We start from the raw sequence: 17,217 nt of genomic DNA on the forward strand, positions 1-17,217 counted from the left end.
CATCTGGCACTTAATTAGTCTGCACGCCAGGGATGCTCCATTTCAGTTGAACTGCACAAAAAATTTGGGTGGTTCATTTTATCAACCGCCTCCTTTCTTGTCTACAATGTAGAATTTTGGCGAGCTACAGGACCAAGATGAGCCAGTAAACTAGTTGGATGAAAGTAGTGGCCAAGTTGCTCAAACCTCCCTCAGCATCGAGGCCACTACCTCGAGGATAAACTTACAAGCAAAGTTCAGATTGTCTGTGCTGCCTCTTATGTACTCGAAAGTTTACTCGTACAAGCATTAATTTTAGCAAGAAGTACCTCCGACCGAACACCATTTACCAGTCTATACCCTAGGTAATTAAAGTTTGTCCATGGATGATATGGGCTGTGATCTCAATCATTTGCATGCATAAACATACCGAACATGTGTATATCTGAATCTTTTTGTGAATTATCTATGAATATTTTCTTATGATCTATCAATCATTTGGATGCATAGACATGCTGAACTTGTGTATATATGAATCTTTTGAGTTGTTGATTGTGAATGTTGGCTATGAATATGAACGTGTCCTGTGAACCTGAGTTTGATACGAATGTTTACGTTTTCTATTGCACTTGTGTGTGAACTTGTTAGTATGTCTACTGTGGGATTTGTGACGTGTGGGTGTCAACGACACACCTTCTTCCCGAGAAGAATTGCACATGCTTGTTAGGGTAGCAACGACGCATCCGATCTTTTTAATATTTTTGCTCTGTCTTCCCCCTCCCCCGCTCAACCCCTGCCATAATGTTTTTGGCCTCAAAACAAACATAGTACTGTGTTGTTTTTAGGGCTTGATGAAAAATGGAGTGCTGCTTTCTGTAGGTTGACCCGCCCAGCAAATGGGCTGCTGGTCCACCACGGACTGCGAGGCTAAAAATACAAGTTGTATGGTGCAGAGGCAAGTAAAAAAACGCCATCGAGAGCCATCCACTGAAAAAAATCGCGTCTAATGTGCTTCTTCAGTCGCACCGCCAGCCCCTCATTAATGTAGTTCGCTCCATTCCCCAACCGGCAGCAAGAGACGGAAGTTTATTTCCCCCTCGCTGCTGACGAGGGATTGAAGAAGCACCGCATCGAATCCAACACCAGTGATGGCTGCTTGTCCAAGTGATTTTCAGATAAGAAACTCCATGTTTCAGAGGTAGAGCATTTAAATCAACAGGCACCTTTCAAACATGAATAACAGAATGTTGGAAAGTTTATTCATGGTAAAATATGGAACTAACAACAAGTTAACATCATGCTGATCAAAATTCATGTATAGCACATCTTCATATGATGCAAAGTCAAAAAGATATGCTATTTTCAAAATGGCAAGACAATGTTGAGTGTGCGAAAAACTGGGTAAACTAGGGACAAAATTTTGGCAAGTGTTAGATAGTTTCAACTGCACCAGTTGGAATCGAACCCGGGAGTACAACTTTTCGGTGAGAGGGCTGCAGCCACCGGGCTAGTGCGATATGTTTGAAAGAATGAAGGTGTCTTCCCCGACTCCGGTTCTTTCCCGTCCGTGTGCGCTCTCCATGACGCCGCCGTATGCCATTGTCAACATGCTCAACAAACGAGAGGAATCCGGAGATGACGGTACACCGAGAGACTGATAGTGGGGACCCACTAGGTCCAAGCCGTATGCAAGCAAGTGCCCCATTGGAAAAAAAAGCTTCCTCCTAATTTTACACTGATGTTGGGGCCCACGGGTTTGTCAACCTTAGTCAATAAACGAAATAAATTTCCAATGATGACTGGCATCGGGAACTTTTTTTCCAGGGGTATCGGGGATCTTTTTTTTGTTGCGGGAAAGGCGTATCGGGGATCTAGCTGGTATCATTTTTTCCAGAGGGCGAACAAGTATCAGCTAGGCCTAGGTTTTGTTTTTTAACATGCGAAGCCCACGACATACCAAGACAGTGGTTTCAACTTATTTTTTGAGGTCCATCATGTACGTACCGACCTGTGGGCCTCCCAGCGTAGGTTTTACTTTTTCTTAAAGATCGGCAGCCCAATGTATTTTTTTTAATAAAACGCAGATCTGTGTTCTATTTATCTATATATAAGAATAATAATGCTGTGTCCAATTTATGTTTTCCCTTCTAACCACATTATATATATTTATATTATTACTATTATTGTATATTAAATAGAGATTTATATATAAATTATAAAAACATCCCACATCTTATTAACTTATAAAAGTAAATGTTTAACAGAAGTTGGCAAGAAAATCCTAGTTGTTTTTGACTCACATGCAAGGAATATCCTGGAGATTGCGTACAAAATCTTGGTAAGATTTTAAGGACCAATGTAATAATAATAACGGGCTCATTTTTGTTTTGAGCAATAACTCGCTAATTTGTTAATTCTATATATAAAAAATGTGTTGCTCCAGTTTATTTTTTGATATTAATTGCTCCTTCTAACCTAACATTATATACAGAACAAGCCCAGCTAATTTGTGTATTTCAAGAAAGTTCAAATGGGCTGGGATTTCTTAGAAAATATTAAATGGGCTGCATTGACGCGAAATTATTTGTTCACCTATCCCAGCAAATGGACTGTAAATTCTAGAAAACATGGGTTAAATATATGCGACATTTTTGCAGGCTAACATGTGGGCCAATAGGTCAAAGCCTACGCAAGGCGTTGTCAACTTGGTCAACAAATGATTATGACATCCACAGCCATTGGATTTATATCCAACGGCCGGCATGCACCTTAAATCTCTCGTCTTCTTCCTCCAGCATCGCTGGGACCACCTGCTCCGGCCTCCGGCGACTAGCGGCTCTGCTTAGCTACCCCACCGCCGGCTAGGCTATACCTCCACCCCACCACACCTCCTGTTATTCTCCACCGAATGCAGCCCCACACCACACCAGAACCAGTTATAACCCTTGTGCTCCTCTCAATCTGCGACTCCACTGCCGCGTCTTCCCATCTCCGGGGCCTCGCCGTCGTCCACCACTCGCGGCAGCTCGGCGCGGCGTGGTCAACAGACGAGAGTCATCGGAAGAGGACTATACGTGGAGAGCCTGATGGCTGGGACCCACGAGGTCCATGGTCGCACGCAAGGAAAGTTCCTCCTTATTAAGCTAAAAAAACATTTCCTCCCCTTGACAGCTGGGACCCACCGGTTGTATGTTCACACGGAAGGAAGTGCCTCCTTGTTATGCAAAAAAATATTCCTCCCGATGATAGCTGGGACCCGACAGATTTGGTGGCTGACTTGTGGGCCTACTAAGCTGACGTGTACGTAGGGCTTTGTCAACTTAATCAACAAATGATTCTAGCAGCTGGACCGTTGGATGTTAATCCAACAGCCGTGCTGCTTCTGCAACCTCTCTTCTTGCTCCTGTCTCCCGTGGGCGGCAGTGCTGCCGCGCACCCGAACCAGTCAAGTTTCCCACTCCTCTCCATCTGCGACTCCACTGCCGCGTCTTCCCCATCTAGGGTCATTCCAGTCTGGGGCCTCACCATCGTCCATCGGCCTTGATGCGCTCGACACGGTGTGGTCAACGTGGTCAACAAACAAGAGTCATCGAAAGATGACTGTAGGTGAGAGGCTGACACTGGGGATGCACCACGCCCATGGACGCATGCATGCAACTGCATCCTTTTTAACTTGAAAAATAATGTTTTCTCCCCCTGACAGCTGGGACCCACCAGCTACATCTTCGCACGCAAGGAAGTGTGTCCTTATAACGGGTAAAAAAAATGATTCCCCCTGACAGCTGGAACCCAGCAGCTATATCTTCGCACGCAAGGAAGTGCGTCCTTATCCTCCCTGACAGCTGGAACCCACCCAGTCGAAGCGTACGTACCGTTGTCTGTTTGGTCGCGAACGTGTACGTACATACTAGTCGATCGGTCGCTCTGCAACGATGAACCGTTGCCGAGTAAGTAGCGGCACATGTCATAGTAGAGCCCCCCACGTAGCAGTTCAGGCTGTCCCGTCTAAACCGTGTACATGTACATACAGCCACACGCCAAAAAATATGGCCACACACATACATATGAGCTGGGTCTCGAAACACGTACTCACGCATATGGACAGCCAGGGTTGTTCATCTTCAGCTAACCGTCTGGGTCAAAACGGAGGAAACAACGTCGTGTTCACCGGGAGCCAAGTGACTGGGTCGGAACACGTCCATTTCATCGGGAGGCAATAGACTGGGTCGGAATGGGTCGTGTTCAATGGGAGCCAACTGGCTTGGACGAAACAGCCGGAATGGGGTCTGGCGTACTACAAAACGGAGGAAAACGGCCTTGTGTTCGACCGTGTACGGTCGAAACATGGTCCTGTTCATCAGGAAGGGTCTGGCATACTACAAAACGGAGGAAACAGACTTGTGTTCGAGCTCCTACGGTCGAAATGGGGTGCTGTTGATCGGGAGGGGTGTGGCATACCACAAAAAGGAGGAAATAGACTTGTGTTGGAGTGCCTACGGTCGAAACAGGGGTCCTGTTCATTGGGAGGGGTGTGGCGTACCACAAAACGGGACTCCATGGGCTACTGTTCATCTACCGTCTACCACCTCGCTCCAGCCTCCACGGGCTACTGTCCATCCACCGTCGACCTCCTCCAGCCTCCACCTATGACTGTTCATCCACGACATCTCCCTCCTGCCTCCACCAGCTATTGTTCATCCACGGGCTCCTGTTCATCCAGCATCCACCGCTCCTCCACCGGCTACTGTTCAACGAGCCCTCTCCACAGGGTCCTGCTCAACCACCCCTCCACGGGCTCCTGTTCATCCAGCCCTCCACCGGCTACTGTTCAACCAACCCTCCACCAGCTGCTGTTTATCCGGCCCTCCATGGGGTCCTGTTCATCCACCCCCAACCGGCTCGATCGGGGTCCTGTTCATCCAGCGGCAACGGCCTCTACTATCACGGGGTCCTGTTCATCCAACCCCCATCGGAAACTGTTCCTCCAACCCCCAATGACGCTCACCGTTCATCAAGAGGCAGTAGGTTCGACCGGCCTTAGTTAGCAGCAGTAGCGAAGGAATCGCTCGATCGGGTTCAGTTAACAGCCAGGGATCAATCGATCGCTCTGGCTCAGTAACGCTAGCCTGTAGTGCAATCGCTCGGGTTCAATAGGCGAACGCCTCGCTCGGGTTCAGTTAGAGCCCAACGCCTCGCACCCACGCGCATACGTGTACGAGAGAAACATGCAATCCCTCCGTGCATCGCTCGGCCCCGACCACTCACCGTAACCGGGAACTCCCTGATATTTTCCTCGCCCTCGCTTCTACCAAGGTTTTTTCCGACATGGACAGCCCAAAGAATGTCATGCAGCTGCGTCTCCGGCCGCCTAGGACGTAAAGCCCATTTTTTGTCATGATTTTTCGTCATAGAAGTAGGAGACCACCACATCTATGATGATACCTGGTTTTGTCACAATTATCGTCATAGAAGTGTCATAAGCATGACAGGAAAAAATTCGTTCGACCCAAAATGTCACGGATGTGTCTTTTTTTGTAGTTCTCGCTGGCGGAGCATAGTTCCTAATGTGCGCATGCGCCCTACTACTACTATGACTGCACGCCGCCGTTTGAGGGCTCGTCGGCAAGCCTCATGCATCACCTCACGGCAACGTCCGTCACTCACTACTGGCCCGCGACGGTGAACATCAAGTACGAGACGTGCTACCCGGTCGCCGTGCCAGAGTCGCTGGAGGATCACCGCTGCTTGCTAGTCACGAAGGAGGACGGCAGCATCTTCCTCTTGGTCGTGGGCACCGGCAAGGCCCGCTCAGGCCACCGCCCCATCTCTATAGTGTGCGTCAGTGGCGACATGAGGCCGGTGTACAGGTGCGTGCTCACTGTTACTGCCCCTCCGAGGTACTCGGGCGCCCACGCCGCCTCCATCGTGCTGACTGAGACTGTGCCGAGCTGCTCCGTTCCCGGCAATGTGGATATGGAAGACGCCTGGTATGATTTTCACAAGATGGTGCACGGGGACTCCAAGGAGATTCACCTGGTCATATGCATTACAAAGTCAAATGTTCGTCATTAGTCTTCGCTCAATGTAATCCGCTGTCCAAGCATGTGGAGACTACTTATTTATATAGTATAGAACCTTCCATGCATGATCTTGCTCTATTAGAGTATCGCGCTTGAATAAAAGTGTATCTATTTATGGTTTAGTCTAGAATCTTCCATGTATGCTTTTGCTCCATTAGGCCCTCCCAATGCGCCACCTTGTACAGGTGCTAAGCCTTCCACATAGGCATAATATCTGATGTGGAAAGTTATTTAAGAGGAGAGAGATGAGTGTGGTGACCCCAGGAAGAAACAATGCTAAGCGCGTGAACGTAGGCAAAACATTTAAATGAAGGAAGCCCACCAATACATGAAGAGCTTTAGTTTCTAAATCATTAAATGAAGCAAGCTTAGCTACCATAAGCTAAGCACCTATGCATTGGGAGTATAGTTGCTAAGCTATTTAATGTGCTTAGCACCTCATCTAAGCACCGCTGCATTGGCAGCAGCCTTAGAGTTCTCGCTTGCCATTTATGAGATTAATTGAGAATTTTTACTACAGTAATGGTGAAAGACTTATGATGAACAATTTCTTACATCTCCTCTGCCCCCTTCAAAGTCATCCCGATCCCGATTTAATCCCTCCGTCTAGGTGTATAAGGGAATGGTTATTACTTAATAGTATAGCCAACTGTTGACTATAAGAAAGTGCCATGTCATCTATAGCCAACTTATAGCCAACATGTATAACAATTAGCTATAAGTATGTGCTACTTTATTAATACACGGCCCACTTTCCACTCTCACATAGTGCCTAGGAGCACGTGCTATAGCTGGCTCTTACATGAGAGCCCTCTTACATTCTCTCTCCTATCCTCTCTCCTCCAACTAAGCATTAGAAATATTACTTTACTTCTTACAGCCTGCTAACTGTACCTTATTGTACTCTCTCTAAGCAACCTTACGAAAACCAAATAATCCCAAAATACTTAGGCGCGGTGCATTAACTCCCACCTCGTTTCTTGTTTCTTGACATATCAACCAATAAGAGATGTGGGGCATGCATGTTTTCAATGACTCAAGACAACCAAACACGACATGCAGTGGTTAGTTCATTGCATGCAATGCTATTAATTAGCAAATAAACATTAAATTCTCTCATCTTCCCCTCATTTCTTGGTCACGGTGCACAACTTAAGATGACTTATTCACCTAGACGGAGGGAGTACATTCATGGTGGTCTAGAAAATAAAATAAACAAAATCGATACTCAAAAACTAATTCTTAAAGATCATTTCTTGCACAGCGCAATAAGTGTTATTTCTTCACAAGTTTTGGATGCAGGTTGAACAGTTGAACGCTTTTGTTTGCAAAAGATACTTTTTTTATCTATTTCACCCGGATGTTTGTGAGCTCTAGAGAAGAAATAATATCTGAAGAAACCTATCGATACTCGTTACACATGAGATGACACCCACATACTTTGTCAAAATAAACAGCTCCCCGATCAATGTATTTCGCTGTTCCGTGCAATGCACGGGCACCTTACTATATATAGTACGACCATAAATTTAACTAACATTATATATAGTAAAATAAATGCTCATGCATGTCACAAAAAATTATATCATTGAAACCTATGTTCAAATATGAATCCAACGATATAGTTTTTGTTGACATGCACTAACATTTTGTCAGTTAAATCTTCAGTCAAATTCAATGGGGGACTAATAAACGACCGAGGTAGTACTAGTGTAGGGGCCGGCGCTGCACGGGAGTCTCACCCCGCTCGTGGTGTGGCAGTAAAGCCGTCATATCACAAAACCCCACCACTCCCAGTAATAAGTGGCCTGGTAAAATAAACGGACAAGCAACCATCACATCCCTCTGTCTTATTTGCATTTCATCTCTCTACATTTAGTTTGTCCGGTTCATCTCGCTCACTTGATCCCTATCTACTACTCCTAGTATCCATAGCTACTACTCCTAGGGCCAGTTCTTTTGGCGGCTTAAAAAATAAGCCGTCTCTTCTCCAGCTTTTCCCATAAGACTAGTCACACTGGAGAGTAACATAAGGCGCCTCACTCATTCATTTGGGCTTCTAAACTACTACCTCCATCCTGGTTTATTAGTCACCATTGTAATTTGTGCTAAATTTTGACCAAAGATTTAACTGATAAAATGCTACTGCATGTCAACAAAAGTTATATAATTTTTGGTGACATGCATAAACATTTCATTAGTTAAATTTATGGTCAAAATTTGATACAGATTACAATGGGGACCAATAAACCAGGACGGAGGTAGTAGTTATGGGATTACTAATCTAGAAGCCTAAAAGAACTGGCCCCTGGTACTCCTAGTATAGTACTCAAGTTGGAATTCCAATTGCACGACACAACTTCTTAGGCAAAAAATTTGATACAGGGTGTAGGAAGCGGTTTGGGAATTTGCATGACTTCCCGACCAGTGAGATACTCCGTACAAAGTATGATAGAGAAATAACCACAGAGAAGGAAGCTAAAAGTAAACAATCAAACGAGCATTTTTGAATTTCTTTTGCATTGAATCGTTTCACAAGCTTGACTAGTGCTGTTTTTCTAATTTTACAAAAACCGCATTGTAATGTTAAAACATGCATTTGCACGTACATAAGTAATAGTAGTAGCACAGTCTGCAAGCATATATATATAGAGAGAGAGACATGTAGTGCGATATATAGTTAAGTTTGTGCTATATACACATACTTACAAAATGCGTACGGATACACAAGTTTTCCAAACTTTTCCTTTTACATACTTAATTAGTGAAAGGGCAACTATCCCTGGGTGGGTTTGGTAATTACTAACAACATATAGCTCATTGAACTAATGCTCTTTCAAGGTACTCATTTCAGAAAGTTCAATGATTGACATGGCATGGATTAGGAATGTGGACCCCTCAAAATGCTAAGGACACATATTGGCTCAAGCTCAAGGCTCTACATTTTCATTTTAGTGATCCAAGATAACATTGAGTCCATAGGAAAAGCCAATACTATTAAAAGGGGATGAGGTGTTGCTTAATGGCTTGCTTGCTGAAAATGCTTAGTGATATGCTCCAAAAGCCCTCAACCACTTTCTCATATCCACATATGTCCCAAACCAAAAGTCAAACTCGGCGCTACCGATTTGATCTATCTGGCGCCACCGAGTTCACTTGACATAGCCACTGCTAGAAACCCTAGTCACTTCGGTCTCACCGATAGGGATCTCGGTCTCACCGAGATGGGATTGCAAACTCTCTGTTCCCTTCTTAATGTTTCGGTCCAACCTAGATGAGCGATAGGACCCATCGAGTTCGCAATGCAAACTCTCTATTTCCCTTTCATAACGAATCGGTCCCATCGAGTTTGCCTGACCAACTCTCTGTTTGCCTATTACAGAAATCGGTCCTACCGAGTTTATGTGATCGGTCTCACCAAGAATACGTTATGCCCCAACCCTAATGAAATCGGTCCCACCAAGTTGACATGCCGGTCCCACCGAAAAGCCTAACGTTCACATTTTGATCTAAATCGGTCTGACCGAGTTTTAGGATTCGGTCCCACCGAGTTTGGTAAATTGTGTGTAACAGTTAGATTTTGTGTGGAGGCTATATATACCCCTCCACCCTTCCTTCATTCGAAAGGAGAGCCATCAGAACATGCCTACACTTCCGGCATACATTTTCTGAGAGAGAACCACCTACTCATGTGTTGAAACCAAGATATTCCATTCCAACCACAAGAATCTTGATCTCTAGCCTTCCCCAAGTTGCTTTCCACTCAAATCATCTTTCCACCAAATCCAAATCTGTGAGAGAGAGTTGAGTGTTGGGGAGACTATCATTTGAAGCACAAGAGCAAGGAGTTCATCATCAACACACCATCTATTACCTTTTGGAGAGTGGTGTCTCCTAGATTGGTTAGGTATCACTTGGGAGCCTCCGACAAGATTGTGGAGTTGAACCAAGGAGTTTGTAAGGGCATGGAGATCACCTACTTTGTGAAGATCTACCCTAGTGAGGCAAGTCCTTCATGGGCGATGGCCATGGCGGGATAGACAAGGTTGCTTCTTCGTGGACCCTTCGTGGGTGGAGCCCTCCGTGGACTCGCGCAACCGTTACCCTTTGTGGGTTGAAGTTTCCATCAACGTGGATGTACGATAGCACCGCCTATCGGAACCATGAGAAAAAATCTCCGCGTCTACATTACATTTGCTCCCTCCAAACTCCTCCCTTTATCTTCATATGCAATGTTTTACATTCCGCTGCTATACTCTTAGACTTGCATGTGTAGGTTGATTGCTTGACTTGTTCTAAGTTGCTAAAATCTGCCAAAACTTAAAATTGGGAAAAGGCTAGATTTTTATTTAGTCAAGTAGTCTAATCACCCCCCCTCTAGACATACTTTCGATCCTACAATTAGGGACGCTAGTAATTCCCGAACGTTCAGGATTTATCATTTGCGTCCCAAAACTAATGAGATCGCCTTAGGAAACTAGATCTATTATCTCTACTCCTAATATCTCAGTTGGTAGTCTCCGTCGGTTAATTTTCGTCCCACCTACCATGGTTTTTTTTGTCCTCCCTCCCACCTCACGGTTCTAGAAAAAAACCAAAACCAACTGAGCCCCGTCCCACGAAACGAAATCAGAGGAACAAGGCCCCCTCGACTCCTCTCTCGATCTGTTTCTTAGGGACTGAACGCCGCCGCCGCCGATCCCATCTTCCTCGGTGACATGCCTCGCCGGCGGCCTCCTCTCCCCCATCCACGCCGGCAACCTCCCTCTACACCGCCCTCTCTGTCAACCCCCTCGTCCGCCGCCGTGGCTGTGTGTTCCCTCCGCCGTGCTATTTCCCAAGCGCTATCGCAATGGGCTCCATCGCCGTACGCCTTTCCTACCCAATCGCTTGATGCGATGGGTCATGACGCATCCCCAAGCCCCGCAAGGCACGCCCACCAGCGCTACCATATCGAGCGGAGAAGAGGACGCAAAACGACGGCGACGAGGCGGACGGCGCCGCCATGGTCGTGGTCGAGCGCCTCCGAGTACCCGGCATGCGCGCCGAGGCAAGGCGCCTCCTGGGCTCTATCCATCGCCGCTTGCCGGCGATACCGCGGCCGAGTAGGAGGAGTGCTTCCATGGCTTCAAATATATGCGAGTAGATTCACGCTGCAGCACATGCTTCCATCACCTCCCTGTGTCGCTTGAGTCATGGGCTCCGTCGTGTGTGACGCACTGCCAAGGATGTCAACCATGCTAGTGCAGGGTTCAGTGTCGTCATCTTTGTCTGCATCGGGTCATGGTCCCATTACCTCATGCCCCCCCAATTCATGCTCGTTTTCTTCATGTTGGTTGTTGATCTGGATACTGGATGCCATCAGACGAAGTACATTGTGAGTGTTAATAGATGATTTTTTTTCCAGCACATGGAGTCTCCATATAATTTATATGGCTGCTGAGATGAGTTGCTCAAATGATTAAAATTATGTTTGCGCTCCAGGTCTAGATGAGGTAGAGGAGCTCAGTTTGATCCTAAGGATGGTATTGCTTTTTGTAAAATTAAATTACTTGCTCGTATCATAATTTCAGACTGAGTATTTTTCTTTTCTCAACTATTCACTATCTGTTGTACCTTCGATGTTTTAAGTGGCCAATTTGAGCTTGTTCGATCACAGTTTCCACAAGCATTGCATGGCCTTGCTGGAAATCAGATGTCTTTAACCTTTTAAATGTTCTGATAGAAAAATTCTTACATTCTTTGTCTTACAACCAAAAGGACATTCTACTTTAGGTTTTGTCTTACAACCATAGGAGATTCTACTTCATGTTTTGTTTTACAAGCAAATACAATTCTGAATGTCATTTATGTTGATGGACAGTAAGTTCTAATCATATGGTAGCCTCAAGAAAGTTTAGGACAAGAAGCATGTTCCACTGATGTAACGAGGTATGCTCGTGATCTACAGTACTAATGTGCCTTACCCAGCAGCTTCTTGTCAATAGTATAACATAATTGGATCATATAACTATCCCTCAACATGCAACAAAGAGTCACTCGAAAGTCAATAATACCGGAGACCAAACGAAGAAATTATGGTAGGGTACGAAACCACCTCAAAGTTATTCCTTCCAATCAATCCGTTGGGCTATTCCTATAAGTGTCACAAAGGCATGCTTCCACCGTCGCGGATCTACGGGTGTAGATCCGCGACGGTGGAAGCATGCCTTGCTCGCTTCCTACGCATGTTCAAAAGTTCAAAGGATGAGTGGGTCGCTGGGCTAGATGTTGAGTACACCACAGTCCTGGAAAGCGAGAAGCTTTTAACGGAGGCAAAGAAGAAGAAGCCCGCCGTGATCCAGGTTTGCGTACATAATTTGTTCTTGGTCTAGCACATATGCCATGCCGACGTTAGGTGCCAGGAATTTGAGTTCTTCCTTAAGGACAAAAGAGTGAAACTCGTTACTGTAGACTTTACGAACGACAGGAGAGTCCTGGGTCGGATAGGCCTCGTTGTAGGCCAGCCCTTCGATCTCCAGAAGGCAAGCCTGGTGTCCTCCTCTCAGCCTTCAATGTTGACCCTGGCAGCAGCCATGATTGATCCTTCATACGCTCAACTGAAGAGAACTCACCCGGAGTTTCATTGTGCATCACTACTGCAGGATGCTGCTAATGCGACACTACGATCAGAGACCCTTCGACGAAACTCTGTGCGATGCCATAATCGCAAACGGTGGTGTAAAAAACCCGTCAAAAAAGGTGCAAAATGTTTGTGATGGCGGAGCCATCAAACACGGTTCAGATTTTAGTTGCGTGTGCGACGCAGGGCATACGATTCAGTTCAATTAACTGTTTGCGATGAGGACGAACAAAAGAAACGGGCAGCCAGATGGAGGTGTGTGCGATATACAGCATACAGTTTACTCGGATGAATTATTTGTGATTAGGCAACACAAATGAAATGGTCAGCCAGATCAAGCTGTGTGCGATATACGGCATGCGGTTCACTCGGATGAACAGTTTGCGTTGAGACATGAGAACAAAAACGGTTCAACTTAACAAGATGTGTGTGATACGCGGCAAACAGGTCTGTATTCAGAAATGTGTGTGAATACCGATAATAACACAGACGGTTGCTGCTAATAAGACGTGTGTGTTGTGCGATGGGATTGCATACAGAATAACAACATATATATATATATACACACACTTATAAGGACATGCTTGCATAACCAAATTAAACAGCCACTTACATAGGTGGCCAGTACAACCATGGCATTTGCACACACCAAAGTAAACTATTACATGCATAATTACATAGGTGGCTACTACACACATGACATTTCCACACACCAATAAAGTAAACTATATATTACATGCATGATTAACTAGCATAAACAATCATCTGATCATCATCTACTTCTTGTGACGCTTGCTCTACTTGTGGCTCGATCCGGGCTCGTCGATTTGGGTAACGAGGCACTTCCTCATGTCAACGATCCGTCTGTGCATTTCGTAGCATGTGTACACACTCTTGGCCGCGAACCTGAAGTGAGGTTCATCCAGTTGCCGCATCCAGGCCCTGTGCCAGGATAGGGGGCTTGTTCTCTGGGCATCCTGGTTCATCTTTTCGTAGTAGGGGTCGATGATGGCTGAGGCGAGTTCGACCAGGGAGTCCTTCTTCGTGCTGCCCCAGACCCTGTAGTGGTCACGGATTTCGACAAGGTCCTTGCAGGCCAAGCCCGTAACACTGAACGCATTTACATCATCTTTGGTTTCCACCGTGGCGAACTTGTAGTCGGTGCTGTTGACAAACCTGTTGAAACGGTCGCAAGGCTCTGTGGCCATGCAGTAGTGGTAGATGAGGACATGATGGCGCACCCACAACTGGGCGACGGCAACCTTCTGATCTATGCCGGGATGACCGGCGGTTACTGGAGGTTGATGCCGACCACCTTGTACTTGTCTCCAGCAAGCAACTGCTCAACGCTGTTGATGTAGTCGTCCACCACGACCGGGTCGATGGTGTACACCACCGAGAGATCCGTCTCCCTCGCGTGGGTCTCCACTCTATGCTCGCCGAACTCCACTGGAGCGCCGCTGGACACCCCCTCTCTATGTGTCATCGTGGGTGTGCTTGTTGTGTTGTGGGGCACGATCGAAAGGTTGAAGAGACTAAGGTTATAATGGCCGCGGGAATTAAAGGGGAAGCCGGACGACCAGGAATATCAGCAGCCCTGATGGCAGTTCTAATTTGCAGCGCGTAACCCCATCGTGCCGCACGTAACTGCATCGCGTGGCAACGCGTGCGGTGCAACCGCATGCATATGGGGCCCTCGACGTGATCGTGCGCATGCTCCGCGGTCGCCTCAACGGCAAGCAACCACATATATATGCATATAGCAGTTGAACGCGCAAGGAAAAGCTGTCCACAAGCCGAGCGCGTCGACGGACGCGAGTAGAGTGCGTCGCGGCGCCTAACAGCGAGCAGACCTTGCCGAGGGACGCGAGCAGAGGACGACACAGTGATACGTGGCAAATAAGACGAACTGTACAAGCGATGTCAGAGACATCAAGCACGAATCAGATTAGAGTTGCGTGTGCGATATGTGGCATATAGGTGATCCATCCGAGCTGTTTGTGATGGAATAAGCCGTGTGTGTTGCGGGAAAACACTCGCTGGTATATAACCTTAAATTTAACCAAAAAAGTGTTAATGCATGTTACAAAAATTGTATAGCTAGAAACTATGTTCAAATACGACTCCAACGATATAATTTTTGGCGACATGCATTCGTATTTTATTAGTTAAATCCTACTTATAAACCAGGACAGGGGTATAGTAGGTAATTAAATCGCAAATGTTTTTTTATTAACTGTATGTGTACGTGTCCTCTTGTCCTCCTCTCGCACGTCTTGTCACCCCGCTGTCGCAGACGGCTTACAGCGCAAGCTTGCGTAGCGTGCGGTGGCATTCTTTTGGCCAAACGGTGGCGCCAATGAATCGTCAGTGAGCCCGTTCCCACGCAACCACGCAGGTTCCCGCGCAAGCTTCCCGCCCGACTCGGTGAAATCCCCCAAAATCCCAATGCTTACCGGCCTGCTATAAAAAACCTTCACGGCCGGCGAGTCCTGCGTCACATTTTCCCCTCCCTACCTGTAGCTTATCTCGTCTACTTCTCCCACAATCGCCAATGGCACCGGTCCATCATCGTCGCTCAACGACTCCGCCGTCATCAGAGGACAGCTCCAGCTGGGAGGCTACACCGCGGCGGTGGCGCAGTCCCCGGTGTAGTGTAGTGCCCATGGCGTCCCTGTTGGGTGTGTGCGGAACACCCAACACATGCTCCGCCGCCGCTGCCCGTCGACAGCTGTTGTCGGCCGCCGTTGCAGCCACACCACCGTCGAAAGCCAGGGCCATCTCCCGCTCCGCTGCCGCGGCCCGAAGGCGGGAGGTGGCCGTTGTTGCCGCCACCCCACTGCCGGCCACCGTGGCCATCACCCGCTCCGCCACCGTGGCCCGTAGGCGGGAGGTGGTGGTCGTGGTCACCACCCCATCGTCGACCACCGTGGCCGCCAGCCCACCGTCGACCGCCGGGATTATCACCCGCTCCGCCGTCGCGCCCCGAAGGTGGGAGGCAGAGGTGGTGGCCCGCACGTGCGTCAGCGACCTTGCACGCTACATCGAGTTTCTGCGGGAGGAGGAGGAGCGCCTCGTCGACCATGGAAGGAGCCTTACCGCAGCCATGGCCGCAGCACACGCCGAAGCAGAGGCAAGGAATCAGGAGATCTACGAGCAGTCCGGCCGCTTAGAGAGGGATCGTCTGGAGCGGCAATGGGCGTTCGAGCTGGCGAGCGTCGCTGAACGTGCAGCAGCGGCAGGCACCGTATTGCATTTGTGCAGCTTGTCAGTAGGCTCCTCCTCTGCCTCTTACTGAGCGGGTGAGCGTGCTCGGTAGAGGAGAGGCTGCCGGAAGTAGCACAAAGCCCCTTCGTGGTAGTAGTAGTATTTAGGGGCTATTTTGTTCAGTTCATTTGACTATAGATGTGTCTTCGAACTGTACAACGTACTTAAAATTAGCTAGTATAGATAGTTGAGCTAGCTATTTCAGTACATGGTTGGCAACAATTGGGGAGAAGTTTGGTCGGTTCAGCAGTCGAGTTGAACTGTTTGTATAAATTAAGAATGACTGCTTAATCTATGAATGAAATCTATTCTTAATTACTGAATTTTAGTTCCAAAAATTAGATAGTGCTAATGATTTCTAGCTGCATATTTTGACAAATCGCAGTGTTACAAGGATTGAAAATGGCAACGTTACTAGATCAACAAATGTAAATCTTTCCAGTTTAACAAATGGCAACATACCCAATATGACAGATGCAAATCTTAACAAATTGTTTGTACGTGGTTGCACACGGGTCATCCAAAACAACCATTTGTGTTGAAGGGATGCACAAATCCTGCGTGTGGATTTTCCCTCGACTTAAGGGGAAGACAATAACTCTCACTTTGCATACGGGTATTCTAACTAAAACGTTTGTGATGAGTGTTTTATATTTAAAAACCGAATTAAACTAGGGAAATCGAATTAAACCTGGGGAAGCTGACAATTTTTTTACCACGGCATGTTGATGTCGCGCCATGATAGCATGCCAAGTTTCATGAATTTCAGACGAGTTTTGGATTTACTAGAATTTAAAAACCAGACATCTCAATGTTTGCGGCCGAGTGACGGTGGCAGGGTGTTTGAAATTCATTCCCTTTTCTTGCATGGGACCTAAGCATGCACCCAAGGACACATATTTGATTTTTCAACCAGTTTATATGCACTGGAGAATGTGCATGTAGTTCAAATTTGAATTATCCATGTAAAATGCCAGGAAAACCCAGTTAATCTATAAAAATGTCCAAACGAACCCCAAAAATTCCAAAATTGAACACAACACTCTTGTTGTTCTATGTTGACACTCGAAATTTTTTGAAAGCAATAAGAGGCAATGGATATCGTTTCGTCCCCAAAGGTGGCACGTTCCCTACTGAAACCATCACGCTTGTTGTGAGAAGCTCTGGTTTGTGAGAAGCTTATACCCAAACCTGCCCCAAATGGGACAAATTTTTTACCACGGCATGTCGATGCCGCTCCATGATAGCATGCCAAGTTTCATGAATTTC

This window comes from Aegilops tauschii, chromosome 1 (genome assembly GCF_002575655.3).
Source record: "Aegilops tauschii subsp. strangulata cultivar AL8/78 chromosome 1, Aet v6.0, whole genome shotgun sequence".
NCBI classification, from domain to species: domain Eukaryota; kingdom Viridiplantae; phylum Streptophyta; class Magnoliopsida; order Poales; family Poaceae; genus Aegilops; species Aegilops tauschii.